The sequence below is a fragment of the Bufo gargarizans genome, chromosome 10 (genome assembly GCF_014858855.1).
Source record: "Bufo gargarizans isolate SCDJY-AF-19 chromosome 10, ASM1485885v1, whole genome shotgun sequence".
Taxonomy (NCBI): Eukaryota; Metazoa; Chordata; class Amphibia; order Anura; family Bufonidae; genus Bufo; species Bufo gargarizans.
Window position 1 is genome coordinate 60884058 of NC_058089.1, and position 14246 is coordinate 60898303.

General features: G+C 47.0%; 1 pseudogene; it reads right to left on the minus strand.

The window, feature by feature from the left end:
* Positions 1-1107: 1107 nt before the first annotated feature.
* LOC122920064 lies at positions 1108-11172 on the minus strand (annotated as a pseudogene).
* Positions 11173-14246: the final 3074 nt, after the last annotated feature.

Consider the following 14246-nt stretch of genomic DNA (forward strand, 5'->3'; position numbering starts at 1 on the left):
GGCATCCTCTATCCTGCCTCGGCTTGCAAAGCAGAGTTGTACAGACTACTAACTGCGGAGCCTATCTTAGCTGCGGAAGACCAAGTGTCCCTGTCCACGATCTAGACAGCACTGGCCCAGCTTCATTCAACTATTAACACTCTTGCCAGTTCAGTGTCTGACATCCAGACCAGGTTGCTGGTTGTGGAGAACAGACTGTCAATTCCGAACATTCCTACCTCTCCGGTTCCAGGCCCCTCCGCCATTCATGCCCCAACCCCAGGTAGGGCTCCCAGCTCCTTCACAATTTCCCTGTCACACTTCCCTCCTGACAACATCCGGAAGGACTTTTTGGCAGGTAAAGACATAAACCTGGCTTCCATACTCATTTCCATCCACGATTCCAACGAAAACAAGACCATTGCATGTGGAGACGTGTCAGTGGTTCTTAAATCCAAAGATGCCCGGTTGCTTAAAAAGTTTGTGCTGGCCTTCAGCCTATTCCGGGATATCCTATGCTCTGCCCAACCACACCGTAGGGAGGAACTTGACAACTACCTATACAGGGTCACTGATTTGGGACACAAGTATGGAGGTCATGCTTTTTATGATTATCATTGCTCGTTTTCTGCCAAAGCCGCTGCGGCTCTGTCCCAATTCCAGCACATCACGGATTGGTCCACACTAGACATGGAGCTGTTCTGCAGGCATTTTGCGGGTCTCAAAGCACCCACCTGTGCCAACTGTCAATCCATCTCGCATTCCTCCGACTGGTGTCCCAATTCAGGATCTCTGGCCCAAGGTAGACCCTCTGCCATCCCTTCCGGTTCTTCAAGTTTAGGGAAGAACGTCGACAAATGGGGCAGACCCATAGTGTTTTTGGGCAGAAGTCAGGTCTGCAATAATTTCAACAGGTCTGACTGTTATTTTGCAGAATGCAAGGCTTTGCACGTTTGCTCCATTTGTTTCAGGGCCCATCCCCAGTTGTCCTGTCCGCAAAGATCATCCAAACATCTATGACTAGCTGGAGTCAACATCGATCTACTAGCCGCCCTCCTTCTGCATCATCACGACCCCGCATTCGTGCAGTTTTTGATTTATAGGTTTTCACAGCCGTTCCACACAGGGCTAGTTTCCTCCCCACAGACAACTTGGGAAGGCTCCAATCTCCGTTCCGCCTTGGCAGATCCTGAATCCCTCATCCAGTCCGAAAACAGCAAGGGTTTTCTCCTGCGTCCATTTGCAGTTTGACATCTGGAGGGTCAACCCCATTGGCCTGGTCACACAAAAATTTTCAAATAAAAAAGGCTGATATTCGACCTTTCTGCTCCTCCTGCTTCCAGCACACCTAGTTTAAGGACTTCTCCATGCAGTACTCTTCCTTGGATGAAGCCATTCGGTTTATTCTCCAGCTGGGGTCAGACTTGGCTTTCCAAGGCAGACATTGCCGACGCCTTTAAACTTCTTCCAGTTTCACCTCAGTTATGGAAGTTCTATGGCATCAAGAGGAGGGAACTGTACTATTTTTCAGACAGACTGACCTTTGGATCAAAGAGCTGTTTGATCAATTTGCCATAGCTCTCCACTGGGTCTTGGTCAATCACGGCAGATGCTCCAGGGTCATCCACTACCTTGCTGACTTTCTGTTGAGACCGCAGATCAAGCACCCAATCAGCTCCAGGTACTTCTTGACATCTTTTCAAAACTAAACATTCAGGTCCATCTTCAGTAATAACCTTCCTGGGGATCATCTCGGATACTGGTAAGATAGAAGCCAGATTGCCTGATGAACAACTCAAGAAAATCCAAGATTCCATCAGGAGCGATCATACCTCAGGGGCGTGCTTTCATCTCCAGATTGCTGCAACTTTTACCTGCTGCCTCGGATCAGGACGATTTCATCCATCTCGACGCCGCTGCAAAGGCCGTTCTCCACATGTGGCACCATTTCCTTTCAAACTAGAATGGCATCTCCCTCTTCGTCCCTTCGTGGGACGATAATTCTCCCACAGTCTTTTCCGACGCAGCAGGTTCAAAAGGGTTTGCAGCCATCTTCAACAATCACTGGTTCGCGGGTCCTTGGCCGCCTCAGATTTCTTCTATTCAGAGTTCCATCAAATCCTCTCCCATCGTTGCAGCTACCCAGATCTGGGGGCAGATCTGGAGGAACAAGCCAGTCATCTTTGTCACAGATAATCAGGCAGTTGTAGAAATCCCCAGCAAAGGCTGTTCCTCTTCCCCACAAATCATGCCTTTTGTCCGCAGACTAGTGTGCCTTGCTTTAAAGTATAATTTTAATTTCTCATGTAGGTTCATACAGGGTTCAGCAAACACGGCGACTGATGCCCTCTCTCGTTACAACTTCCCGGTTTTCTTTCAGGTGATGCCAGATGCAGATCCATCACGGGTCCCTCCACCCACCCTCGAGACACTGACGATGTATTGAGCAAGCATGTCAGAACGTCTAAATCACTCATCCATCACTCCTTATCCCTCAATACAGCCAGGAACTACAAGACAGGGTGGGAAACCTTCATACAATTCTCCCTCAGAAACCCACAAGAACACTTGGACCGAACAACTTACATCATGGCATTTCTGGCTTATTGTCACACAGACCTTCACCTATCATTCATTACCATCAAATTATACCTAGCAGGGGTAAAACATTTCTTCACTTTAGATCACCCAGCCAGCCAGTCCATATTTTCATCTCAGGCCATTAAATCCACCCTAAGAGGGATTCAGAGCCAGAGTCCCGTAGGAAACCAGTCACCGGGGCAATGTTCAGGGCCTTTTCCACCTCCCTAGACAATGATCCTTTCGGGCCATATAAAAGCGTAGTGATCAAAGCAGCCATGTACCTCTGTTTTTACGGGTTCTTACGGCCCGGGGAATTCACCAGCTCTCCTGGACACGCAGGCCCCACTTTAGATCAATTGGCCTGGCAGCAGACGCATTGCACCCTATCACTCCACTACACCAAAACTTCTCAAGTGGGACCATCAGTCAAAATTTGCTATTACCAGACCTTCAATGACTGGTGCCCGGTTGCCGTGTTCAAAAAGCTATTCGCCATCTCAAAAGGTCCTACGCCGGGCAACCCTCTTTTTCCCTTCAACTCCAAATATCTCACGGCATCACAGTTTATTCACCACATCAGAATCTTAGCTTCCGGACTAGGGTTCGACGTCAAGGCCATTTCGGGACATTCATTTCGCATAGAGGCGGCTTCCGCAGCATCAAGTCACGAGCCCCAGCGCACGTCATCCAGAAAATGGGCAGATGGCAATCTTCCTGTTTCACACACTACGTTCCAAAGCCACAGGCCGAGATTGCCAAAGCCTTCACCAGCTTAGCTCTATGAGTTCCGCATTAATCTTTCCTACCCGTTTGATTTTTGCCCCTTATTTAGCTCGCACACGGCCATGGCTTCCGGCACACCTCAGCCATCTATAGTTGACAGTCAAGTCATTCCTCCCCCCTTGGTTCTTCCACTCTGGTTCCCACCGTAGCCAGGACCACAAGTAGTCAAGGCTGAAGCTCAGTCTGTGTTTGTGGAAGGGGCGAAGGAGGCCTATTTAGTGCCGCCTCGCTCTCCCATCATGGACGCCGCGCTCTCACCCCTCCCACCCTTCCCGTTCTTCACCTCTCTCACCATCAGGCATGCCCCTTATTTAGCTTGCGCACGGCCATGGCTTCCGGCACACCTCAGCCATCTATAGTTGACAGTCAAATCATTCCTCCCCCTTGGTTCTTCCACTCTGTTTCCCACCGTAGCTAGGACCACAAAGAGACTTGACACCCTGTGTTAAGCCATGCCCCCCCAAAACCACACACCCTTTGGGGTATGGCTTAACTTGGCCCATATTTTTGGATGGGAAAGGTGGCAACCCTATGTGTGACTTCCACCCCTTTAAAATGTATACAGTGATAGGTTACCCACACCCGTGTATGCTGTATTGATAGTGAAGTGTGATTCCCCCTGTACGATGTACAGCATATAGTGATTAGTGTTGAGCAAAGCAAACTTTGGATGCTACATCCAAAGTAGCTTCATTCAAAACATCAGATTAATACTGTATAGAGATCCATCTCCATACAGTATTAAAATTTATGGGCTCCAATTAGCCAAAGTTAGTTATTCACGAAGTCGCGCGTGACTTCGTTGAATAACTTAGTTGATTTTGAAAGTGGAAAACCACTTTAAACCTTGAAACCGAACTCATACTGTACCTCAGAACCTAAGCCAAGTTCAGTTTCAAGTTTTAAAGTGGTTTTCCACTTAAAAAATTAACTACTCAAGTTATTCAATGAAGTCACGCGTCACAACTAACTTCGGTTAATCGGAGCCTATACATTTTAATACGGTACGGATCTCCATACAGCATAAAATCTGAAGTTTTGAACGAAGCGACTTCGGATGTAGCATTTGAACACTAATAGTGATCTGTGACATCCTGTAAATTGTATACAGTGATATATGACCTGTACAGTACATTGTATAGAGCAGGGGTGTCAAACTCAAATTCATCGGGGGCCGCATCAGCAGTTTGGTCACCCTCAAAGGGCCGGTTGTATCTGTAGGACTATGTGTCCACTCTTTATTATCATAAATTGTCACTGCATTCAATTATTACTGTTTTTTGTAATAATGTAAGTAATAACTAGCTCTGAAAGCAGAAACATAGTCAGAATAATGGCAAGTAGATATTCAAATGTACAATTATTGTACAATTTATTGAAAAATGATTTTTGGTAACAGACAGTAAATATATTTTTTTAAAACATACAAATATTGCCAAACACTGTTTATGACACATTTGGCAAACACAAGGAATTAACTTTTTTTTTTTACTTTTCTGACTAGATGGCTGACATTGTTTTCCTGAGGTCAGTCCATTGATGTCTGGCGTTAGGTCTTGTGCTGTAGAAATCCGCAAAACAGCATGGAGGTTATCATCAGTGATGCGTGATCTGAGCTTGGTCTTGTTCAGATTCATGACTGAAAACATCTGTTCACATAGATAGGTGCTCCCAAACATGGACAGAACACGTGCAGCTTGAAGTCGGAGCTGTGGCATCAAAGCAGGGGGGAGGAGACGGTAAAAGTCGTCGACTGTCGCATCCTGGAACTTCGCTTTCAGGCTGCTGTTGCACTGAAGTTCTATTAATTCCATTTGAAGGTGATGTGGTGCACTGTCAACATCGATGTTGAAGGGATTGGCAAAGCTGGTAAAGGTTAAGTTTTGTTCTTTAAAGTCACTTTGGTACCGAATCGAGCACATGAAAAAGTACCTGGGAATGAGGTTGAGATGCTCTGGCAGATAGGAAAGTGGGCAAGACTGTCTTTTTTTCAAGCTGTGACTTCCATAGGCGCAGTTTCTCCTGGAAAGCTGTTATTGCCTCATACATTGAGGTTATGACTTGTTTGCGGCCCTGCAGCCTCAGATTCAGTTGGGCGAGATGCTCTGTTATGTCACACAACATGGCAAAATCGCACAGCCAGTTTGGATCTGACAGTTCTGACAAGGGCTTCCCTTTACTTTGCAAAAAGAGTAATTTCTTCCAAAAGCTCAAAAAATCTCTTGAGAACGGTGCTCCTACTCAGCCACCTTACTTCTGTATGGTATGGCACATCTATATGTTCCATGCCCACCTCCTTCAAAAATTGTTGGAACTGACGATGATTCAGACCCCGTGCACGCCGAAAATTCACTGTTTTCGTGACTGTGGACATTATGTTATCCAGTTGCAGAACCTTGCCACACAGAGCTTCTTGGTGGATAATGCAGTGATAAGTTATCAGCGACGTGTGGCAATTACTTTTTTTCATTTTCTCTTTTAACAGTCCAACCAAGCCATTTCTCTCTCCACACATTGCTGGAGCGCCATCAGTAGTAAGTCCCACCAACTTTTCCCAAGGTAATTTCATTTTATTTACGGATTCCTCCACTGCATTGAAGATGTCCCTTCCAGTTGTTGTCCCATACATGGCGACCACATCCAAGAGCTCCTCACTGACAGACAAGTCTTCCTTCACACCTCTTACAAAAATAGCTAGATGAGCTGTATTAGTATTGTCAGTGCTTTCATCAACAGCTAATGAAAATGCAAGATAACTGCATGTCTCTTCAGCCAACTTTGTTTTAAGATTACAGGCTAGGTCCCTGACTCGGTCTGTGATGGTGTTTCTTGACAAGCTGACATTGTTAAAAGCCTGTCTCTGCTCAGGGCACACCTGTTCACATACCTTCAGCATACACTGCTTTACAAATGCACCTTCTGAAAAGCACTTTGAAGCTCGCGCAATTTCTTCAGCCACAAGATAGCTGGCTTTCACTGCTCCATCATTTTTTGCTGTCATTTTTGCAAAAATATTCAGTTGAGAATGCAGGCTACCTTTTAATTCTTGGACCTTTTGTTGCTTTTCCTGGTGGCTAAGGTTAGCAAATTTGGCTCCATGTTTGGCCTCAAAGTGCCGGCGTAAATTGTATTCCTTCATCACTGCCACTGCCTCATAGCAAATAAGAGATACCGGCTTGTCTCCATTAATCACAAACATGTATTCACTTTCCCATCTCTCCTGAAATTGCCTTCCCTCTGCATCAACTTTTCTTTTCTTGGACATTTTTGGGTTATTTGATTGTAGTTTATGGTCCCTATACCACTGTAAAGTGACATGGAAGTGGTCAGTATATCAAAAGTTTACCGCTCCACCTGCCATGGTATGTAACCATTGCAGTGCAAGTCACATTTCAGTAGCAGATGATGCAAGTCAGAAAAGGAGGGTCACACATCGCTGATATTGTCCACAAGACACTTTATTGGAGACTGCTCAGACCAAATACCTTGTTCTTCCGTCTGAGAAGTCTCCAATAAAGTGTTCTTGCGGATGATACCAACAGTGTGCAACCTTCCTACTGGAATTATATTCTCAAATTAATTATAATCAGACTTTTAAGCAGAATAATAATCAGACACCCCACATACATCATATGTACTTACAGTACAGGAGAGAAGGGTTCAGGCAGCCGTTGGATCTCTCACATCACAGGATGGCATGCGCTCAATATAAAAACAAGTGGAGGTTTCCTAAATGCATGTAAAGTCAGGGGTGTGGAAATAAAAATTAAAATAAATACTTGTCGAAGGACTAAAGTGGGGGCTCAATCTACTTGTCCCTCATGACCATCTACTTGTCCTGAACTTATACTAACGTTATACTGTATGGGGGCGGGGGCCACAAGGAGATGTTATACTGTACGGGGCAGGGGCCACAAGGAGATGTTATGCTGTATGGGGCAGGGGCCACAGGGTGACGTTATACTGTATGGGGGCAGGGGCCACAGGGTGACGTTATACTGTGCGGGGGCAGCCGCTTGGTGACGTTATACTGTATGGTGCACTAGGGCTGCCCCAAGGTGACGTTATACTGTATGGGGGCCACAAGGAGACGTTATACTGTATGGGGGCAACAGGGAGACATTATAGTTTATCAAGTGCCACGTGCAGTGCAGATTGCAGGCAGAGCCAGAGCCTCAGAAGACAGACAGCACAACCTTTATTTCTGACACCCCTGCAGATGAGCGTTCCTCCCGGAGCCTGTCCACATCGCAGCTCCTGGCCTGACCTGCAAGCGCTGACTTGGGTCACATAGCATTATACTTATTTATGATGCTATGTAACCCTTACAGTTCTGGAATGTGTTGGATAACCCTGACATAATGCTGTCAGTGTTATCCAACACATTCCAGAACTGTAAGGGTTACCGTATTTTTTGCCCTATAAGACGCACCTAGGTTTTTGAGGAGGAAAATAAGAAAGAAAATAAGAAAAAAAAGGTGTGCTTTTGGTGGGTTTTGAACTAATTGTGGTCTGTGGGTGGCACTGTTATGGGGGATCTGTGGATGGCACTGTTATGGGGGATCTGTGGATGGCACTGTTATGGGGGATCTGTGGGTGACACTTATGGGGGATCTGTGGGTGACACTTATGGGGGATCTGTGGGTGACACTTATGGGGGATCTGTGGGTGACACTTATGGGGGATCTGTGGGTGTGGCTCTTATGGGGGATCTGTGTATGACAGTTACAGGAAGGGATAATAAATCGCATAAGGAGCGCTGTGTATTACCGGTACTTACAACTACAAGCGCTCGCCAAGAGGAGGGAGGAGGCAGGAGGCAGGCCGGGAGGACAGGCGGTGGCAGCGTGAGTCATACGTCATGCGCCCACGCCGCCTGCTTCATTCATAAAGTGGGCGGCGCAGGCGCGTGACGTATGACTCACACTGCCAGCGCCCATCCTCCCAGCCTGCCTCCTCTCGGCGAGCGCTTGTAGTTGTACGTACTGGTAATATACAGCGCTCCTTATGCGATTTATTATCCCTTCCTGCAGGGGCCGCCTGCAGGAAGTGATAATAAAAGGTGAAGGCTGGCGGCCGGCGGCGGCTACGCGGGCCACATGACGAGGTCTGGCGGGCCTTGTATTTGACACCCGTGGTATAGAGTGATGTGTGACTCCCACCTTTGTATGCTGTATACATTGATATGTGACTCCGACCTGTGTATGCTGTATATAGTGATGTGTGACCCCCTGTACATTGTATATAGTGATGTGTGACCTCCAGTACATTGTATGTAGTGATGTGTGGCCCCCTGTACATTGTATATAGTGACTCCCACCCATGTACACTGTATATTGTGATATGTACACCTGTGTATACTGTATATAGTGATGTATGCACCCTGTACATTGTATATAGTGATGTGTGACTCCCACCCATGTATGCTGTATACATTATGTGACCCCGACCTGTGTATGCTGTATATAGTGATGTGTGACCTCCTGTACATTGTATATACGGTAGTGATGTGTGACCCCCTGTACATTGTATATAGTGATGTGTGACCTCCAGTACATTGTATGTAGTGATGCGTTTCTCCCTGTACATTGTATATTGTGACTCCCACCCCTGTACACTGTATATTGTGATATGTACACCTGTGTATTCTGTATATAGTGATGTGTGCACCCTGTACATTTTATATAGTGATGTGTGATTCCCACTTGTGTTTGCTGATGATGGAGGTAAGTATAAGTGTTTATTTTTTTTATATGGTACAATACGGTGAGGAGCGCTATAGGAGCACTTGTTACTGGCACATGATTGGGGGGGCATCTATGGAGCGGGACACTTCTTATTGGGGGGCACTGTGGGGGCACTTCTTACTGGCACATTATTGAGTGGTACTATGGAGACCTCTATGGGGGCACTTCTTACTGGCACATTATTGGGTTGCACTATGGGGGCATCTACTGAGGCCACAAAGAAGGGGTATTTTATATGGGGGGCTCTGTATAGGGGCATTTTATACTGGGACACATTATGGTGGGTACTATGAGGAAGGGGGAGAGAAGTACTAGGGGGTCATCTATGGGGGGCACTAAGAAGGGGTATTTTATACTTGCAAATTATGGGGGACACTGAGGGCATCTACTGGGGCACTATATATGGGGCATTTTATACTGGTACATTATGGGGGGCACTAGGAGGAAGGGGGGAGAGGAGCACTATGGGGGCATTTACTGGGGGCACTATATAGGGGTATTTTATACTGGCACATTATGGGGCCACTACGGGGATATTAGCTTTGTACTGCCACATTATAAGGATAATTATTACTACTGGGGGCATTATGGTGGGCTTTATTACTAATGGGGGTCTATGGGGAACATGATTACTAGTATGGGCACTATAAGAGCATTATTACTTCTGGGTCACAGTGGGGACATGTTGGGGGCACTGTAGGAGCACTATTACTACCATGTGTGCTCTAGCAGAGAATTATTACTATTGGTGGTACTGTACTTTTATGGATGTAAGAGGTATGGGGCACTGTATTAGGGCTCATGCACACGGCTGTTGCCCCGTCGTGGCCGTATAACGGTGGGCAATTCTTCAATGGGTCCGCAAACTCAGAGATGCGGTGTGGAAGCATGGATCAGAATCCCACGGAAGCACTACGGAGTGCTTCCATTGTGTTTCTGGCCATACCTCCGCACCGCAAAAGTACTACATACACTACTTTTTTGCGATGGGGTCCGCGTTCTGCATCCGACGGTCCGCAGCACAGGCCTGGCCTGCACACTGTCGTGGGCATAAACCCTTACCCTGTATGTTCTGTTGTGATTGGAGAGTGGATATCAAATTTGGCCCACACTGTGGTAGCCTGGCCCCAGACTTCAGGTCACACTGTGCGTGTTCTGAATTCTGGGGGCTCACACCCATCTACTACATTATCTGTACTCAGAGTTATCACTGTGTTATCTGTGGTGTTACATAGGAACACAGGTGACATCTACTACATTAGCTGTAAAAGGGGCGTGGCCACATGGTGTGGGAGGGGGCACAATACTTGGCTTGCCCTGGGTGCTGACAACGCCACTGTTTGTGACCTCCTGAACATTGTATGGAGGAAAAATCTGAGGATGGCTGAGAGGGACTGTGTGGTCTCAGCCAGGAGGGGTTAGAGGCCACGAGGCTTTGTAAAGCCTGAAGTTCAGGGACACTTACTTTCACAAGTGCATTTCGTCAAACTTAGTGCAGGTCTCAACTAGCACACGCAAGTAAATGTACAAAAACCAAGTAACATAAAACCAGATTCAAAGCATAGATAGCAAGGCGGTATACTGTCTACTGTACATAAAATGTATGGAGGTTACACCATGCCGGACAATATAAACTCTGTGCCTCGGGCATAGCTATAGGGGGTGCTGAGGTAGCAGTCGCTACCGGACCCAGGAGCTGTAGGGGGCCCAAAGACCCTTGTGCCACATAAAAAGAAAGTGCATGCTGGTCAAGTTACCCCTCTGGCTGGAGGGAAGGTGTTAGGCCAAGAATTTTGCAATGCGGGGGTGGGGGTGAGTTTTTTGCCTATGTGCTTCCCTGCCCCTGGCCACAAAGGAGGGAAGGGGGGCCCAAGCTGAACTGTAGCACCAGGGCCCATGAGCCCATAGCTACACCCCTGCTCTGTGCCATGCTGTACAATAAACAGTATAACCCCTACACAGTGTAGAGGTATACTGTATATTGTGTGGCACAGTGTAGGCTATATGTGTATAACATAAACATACTCCACATGAAAACTTACAATTACTTGACTTGGCCCTTGTGGTTCTCGGACACCACTTCAACACTTTGGCCGGGGGCTCGGCGGAGCTGATGTGCTTTATCCTAATGAGAAAGATTTCATAATAAGGATTTGGAGAATGGGCAGAGGGATAGCAGAGCAGGGAGAGGCTGGTGCTGCTACTAGGGGGACTAATAAAGCCCACCATAATGACCCCCAGTAGAAATAATTCTCCTCATAATGTGCAAAACATACCCCCTTGTAATACTAAAGAGAGAAAAGAGACGGAGTGGCACTGCAGTTGAATGAACGGCTCCCCTGTTCCTGTAGCAGCGATTCGTCAATGAGGGTAGGTCAGGTGGATCTGCTCAATCAAAGCGCTGGCTAGTGGTGCTCTGTCCCATGTGTAACAGGCAAGTTACATAAGGAAAATTTCATGGACAATTGTTGAAAAGACGGACGGCACTCACCCTATTTCTCTAGTACAATCTTCTCTGTATTGGCAGTGGGTAGCGGACAACATATACAGCAGTGTGAACAGCTGAATGGGCGACGGCCGTTTCGCACCTAAGTGCTTGCTCTGGCCCTTAATCAAATGCTCGATTCACCTAGTCTTTTAAGACATTCAGCCTGTGACGTGATATTACCTGCGCCCAACGGGTACTGCACCGATCCGGCGCCTGCCCCTGTGCGTCAGAGTAAACCGCGTCACTGCTGAAAGACAAACACCAACACAACTAATTAAAACAGTACCATTATCATGTAAATCCACATGAAACATATTAGCAAGAGAAAGGGAGTTCATTTTGTGTTGGATCCCCCTGAACCTCAAAATGTTCCATTGGGGGTTAAACCTGCAGCACGAACAATGTCCGCACCTGCGGTTTCCTTTTGGTCCCCAACTCTCCAACCATGTGGAAGGTTTTTTCTCTAGGAACCTGCTGCGGACTAACTTGTCCCTCAAGGTGTGATATCTCCTGAAGGCTATGATAGGTGTCGTGTTATTAATCTCTTTTAATGACTCGACTCTTTCAAATATGGACCAGTTGTCTTTTATGACTCTCTTGATGAGAGGAGCCATGGGTCCATATTTGAAAGAGAAGACGAAGGGGTGAGAACCTTCGTCAGGCCCTGTATTCTCCATGTCTGCATTCTCACTATGAACAGGGCAAATTCGGGGTTTAATTTGGTCAGCCTTCTTCATGGCCTGATTCAAAAGTCTAAGGGGGTACCCCCTGGCCAGTAATCTATTATTTAGCTCTAAAGCCTAACAGTTATAATCAACCTCAAACCTGTTAATCCGTTTTAAACGGACAAACTGGCCATAGGGTACTGCCCACTTGACACTCGGTGCATGGTAGCTGGAGTAATGTAGCAGCGAGTTGAATAACATACCCTCATACGTCAGGGACACGTTGGATCTCCTCCAGGCATTAAGGTCCATACCTTGGGAGGAGGATTTTCCGACTTGTTTCCTTAGACGTGGAGAGTCTGTACACGCGCATCCCCCAGGATGAAGGCATCGAAGTAGTCACAGACATTTTGTCCGAGACGGTCAAGAGTGAGAAGTTCTCCAGTTTCATCCATGATGCACTGGAATTCATTCTCAAGCACAATGCCTTCAGGTTCGGGGCTGCGTGGTACAGGCAAAAGTTTGGGACCGCCATGGGCATGTCCGTATCATGCACCTTTGCGAATTTATACTTAGATAGATTTGAGGACAGGTATGTGTACACACTCTCAAATCCCTTTCTTCGCTGTATCCACACTTATTTGAGATATATCGACGATCGTGTGGACTGGGACAGAGCTGGAGTTTACCAATTTTGTTCAGTATCTCAACCAGGTGAATGACATGAACATGTTGTTCACACACATGTTTGGCGGTGACCGTCTGAAGTTTCTGGACGTAGAAATCTCAGTGAGAGAAGGCGAGCTGGTGACCGAGGGCTATCGCAAGCCAACGGCCACCAACTCGCTGCTACATTACTCTAGCTACCATGCCCGAGTGTCAAGAGGGCGGTACCCTATGGCCAGCAGGTGCGGACATTGTTCGTGCTGCAGGTTTAGCTCCCAATGGAACATTTTGAGGTTCGGAGGGATCCAACACAAAGTGAACTCCCTCATTACCTGCAAAAGCAGATATGTAGTGTATCTTATCAAATGTACATGTGGTAGGTTTTATATAGGCAAAACTATTACTGGTCTCCATGAAAGAATCAGGGAACATCTGAACTCCCTGTCCACAGGGAAAGGCTGTCACGAGGGTATCGAGAACCACGCCTGGGGTCAGGAAGTCGCAGCGGTTGGCTGCACACTCTATTTAAGATAGGGCTGTTTTCCTTATGGTAGCTTTCTGGGTTTGCTTTGCAAACCCTTTTGGCTCACTCAGGGATCCGTAGCTCCTTCTCCTCAGCTGTTCCTTGTCCAGCACTCCCAAACCTCCTTATTTTCCTCTCTCACACTTCTCTGGTTGCCAGAGATAGAGCTTCCTGCCTGGACATCTATTCTGACCCACTGGAGCTGGGTTGCTGCGTTCTCGGATGGTTGTTTCAGAACGCTACCCTCCGGATCCCTGTTGGACCTTTGTGGACTGCTGTGGTCGCCCACCTGGGTGTTTGTGTTTGTTTGTATTTGTCTGTCCTCTCCCTGGTGTTTCCCTCTTAGTGCAGTGGTGCGGACTAGCGATCCCACTATCTAGGGCTCATTTCAGGGAAAGCCAGGGTTTAGGCACGTGATCGCCGCACGGGTGAGGAACCCGTCTAGGGACGTCAGGGCAGTCAGGTACCAGCCGAAAGGTGAGTTAGGGGTCACCACCTTTCCCTCTCCCTTGGGCAGGGCTTTCCCTGTTTTCCTCCCTGTGTGTGACGCCGGTCATTACATTATCTCTGGCCCTTATTTTGTGTAGGTAAAAAAAAAAAAAAAAAAAAAAAAAAAAAAAAATTTTTTTTATTACCTACTTAGAATCCAGTATGGATCAAATTGCTGCTCTGTCCAAACAATTTAGTGGCCTGTCTTTGGAGGTGGTAGGATTGAAGGCGTCGGTCCTCCAGCAACAGCAGCAATTACAATTGACCGCAAGCCTAGCGGTTGCTACTGGTAACCAGGTTGTTGCGGAACCCAAGGTCCCTCT